This window comes from Montipora capricornis, chromosome 7, assembly GCF_036669925.1.
Source record: "Montipora capricornis isolate CH-2021 chromosome 7, ASM3666992v2, whole genome shotgun sequence".
Lineage (NCBI taxonomy): Eukaryota > Metazoa > Cnidaria > Anthozoa > Scleractinia > Acroporidae > Montipora > Montipora capricornis.
Window position 1 is genome coordinate 41,756,542 of NC_090889.1, and position 2,500 is coordinate 41,759,041.

The window sequence follows — 2,500 nt, forward strand, 5'->3', positions numbered from 1 at the left end:
GAAAAGTGAAGTCAGCTGCAAGAGCTTTAAATTATGCCGGTAACAAAATACCAGAGGACAGACGCCAGGAACTGTCAATAATTGTGCAGAAATACTTCAATGCAACCGTTTTAACTCAAGAAATCATCATGCAGGCTGCAACGATGGAAACCCGTAAGGAAAATGCTAATTTTGTGTCACATGGACGTGAAGTGGTGAAAAGAGTTCGTGAAGAAGGGAAACTACTGGAATTTGAAAAGATGTGGAGAAAGCACTTTGTTGATACCATGCACCCAAAGTACCTCCCACCTTTATGGTCGGTGGATCATCGTCACCAAGCTTTGAAAGAAAAATTAGGGGTCGGTAATGACTCTTTGTAATTCCATATTTAAGTTCTCTTTACATAATTAATTTTCTGTAAAGGCTGTGATTGTTTTCTAACCCCCTTCCCCCCCCCCCCCCCCTTCCCCATGCTCACAGTTTACACCGTCAAATGCCCCACCGCTTAGGGCCTCACAAAGCGTGAAATACCTCACCCTCCGTGCAAGAAGCAATTTTAATTTAAATAAAAAGACTTAGAGAACTACTTTAAAAACGTTTTCCAGCGTTAGAGGCCGTTGTCATGAAACGTTTATTTCATTTTATTTTTTATCTTTATTTAAACAGTTAGCCGCTTATGTTAAACTTGCATCAATAGTAATTCCAGAAGGATTCACCTAGTTTTGACATATTGATGTTTAAATAATATGTAAACAAATACGATTGATGAACAATTGACGACTTAAATTCATGCCTAGCTGAAGATCTCATAAAGTCATTAATGTTTTATTGGTTATTGGAAGGTACGTTGCAGTTTGATTTTGTTTTCTATCAATTGGTATTCTCGTGAAGCTGTCGAAAACTGGCCTTACAGACACCAATTCTAAATTGTTTCGTAGCCGTTCCCTTCACCTAAGTCCAAAATCCCAATTGAACTATAGCAGGGCAAAGAATCCCATATGTAATGAATAGTTTTGTGTATTTAATTTGTTTCCTTTGCAATTTACATTCGTATTATCACTTCACTCGACGGTTTCAGGCCTTAAGCGCGGTTGAAATCTAAAACTCAATACTTAAAATAAACACTCGAAGCGATCCAACGATCGATCAAAACTCAGACTAAGTCCCTCTTCACACGTGACTTTCTTCCCACCACACGTAATTATGCTAATTTATGTCAAATCTATTTCTAACACAGAAGGATTCAAACTAAACACTCGACTGAAGTCCGTAACGACATAAACAGAAAGAGGAGAGGGTTCATCATTGTCTATTTTGTAATCCTTAATGTTCAGCTACGCGTTCTTGTTCACTGTTTCCCATAAAGGTAATTGGAAAATCAGTGTTCCTGTTCTGACTTTCATGTACTCCTAATCCTCACAATACCCAACCAAATTGGTTTCAAGGGCTGCTGGTCCATAGGAATCTCCCTTAATGATGTTCCCAGTGAACAACGTGGTCAATTTTTAAAAGATCATTCAGTATTCCGGCGCATGCGCGTGCTGAATAGGTAATTTCCGAGTTAATGCATGTTTGCCTCCTCTTCAAAGCGAGTCTAACTGCGAAGTTAGTGTGATGGTAATTAAAGTTCTACTTTACATAAGACTGAAAAGTAATATAATTAGTTTTCATTCAGATGTGAAGTTAGACTCGCTCTGAAGAGGAGGCAGACATGAACGCGGAAATGTTTTGTAATTTAGATTTTTGAGTTGTAATCTACCGTGTGATCAAATAATCATAATTTCGTCATGGCGGCCAAATAAAATATTCTTCTCTTTTTATGCTAATAAGCCTTCCTAGCCTCGCTACAACGAGCAAATGAAGAAAAAAGTTTCAAAATGAGGACAGTAGGTCTAATAAACATAAATACAAAAGAATGTAAAGGAGGTCACCATTTATGAAAGTGGTCTGTAGATAACTGTAAAGAACACAACTTCGCATTAAAAAGTTTCCTCGTGAGTTTCAAATTTATTTTAATGGTGTTACTATCACGAAGCTATGGAAATGTAACAAATTTCCTTGTTTCAAGTTGGGCTTCTTTAACTCCTCGTGGAACTCGTTTTCCTCATCAGGTCTTCAAATAGTATTCGATTCCCCGTCATCTCGGTCGTCTGACTCTTCATAAATATCGTTTTCCTCATCAGGTCTCCTACCAATATTCGATTCCCTGTCATCTCGGTCCTCTGACTCTTTATAAATATCGTTTTCCTCATCAGGTCTGCAACCAATATTCGATTCCTCGCCATCTCGGTCGTCTGACTCTTCATAAATATCGTTTTCCTTATCAGGCTCCCTTTCAATATCCAATAGGCCACTTTCAAAATACCATAATACTCTTTGTTTGCCCTCCAAAATTTGTTTACAGTTTCTCTTGAGACTTAAAATGGTCCCAAGAGAAAGTAAGTTCAGCAAACAAAGAGCATTATGGTATTTTGAAAGGGACCAACAGACTAGTTCCCCATCCCATACGTTTTAGGGGTTC

At 38.1% G+C, this 2,500-nt stretch overlaps 1 long non-coding RNA gene and 1 pseudogene across 1 annotated transcript in view; both read left to right on the forward strand.

Moving 5' to 3' along the window:
• The window catches only part of LOC138057245 (uncharacterized), a 234,549-nt gene extending 232,572 nt beyond the window's left edge, over positions 1-1,977 (forward strand). Inside the window, exon 2 of the long non-coding RNA XR_011133626.1 lies at positions 1,870-1,977. This is a non-coding gene — a long non-coding RNA (uncharacterized lncRNA). The remainder of the gene's footprint in view (positions 1-1,869) is intronic.
• LOC138057234 (exonuclease 3'-5' domain-containing protein 2-like) overlaps positions 1-1,977 on the forward strand; it is a 15,719-nt pseudogene extending 13,742 nt beyond the window's left edge.
• Positions 1,978-2,500: the final 523 nt, after the last annotated feature.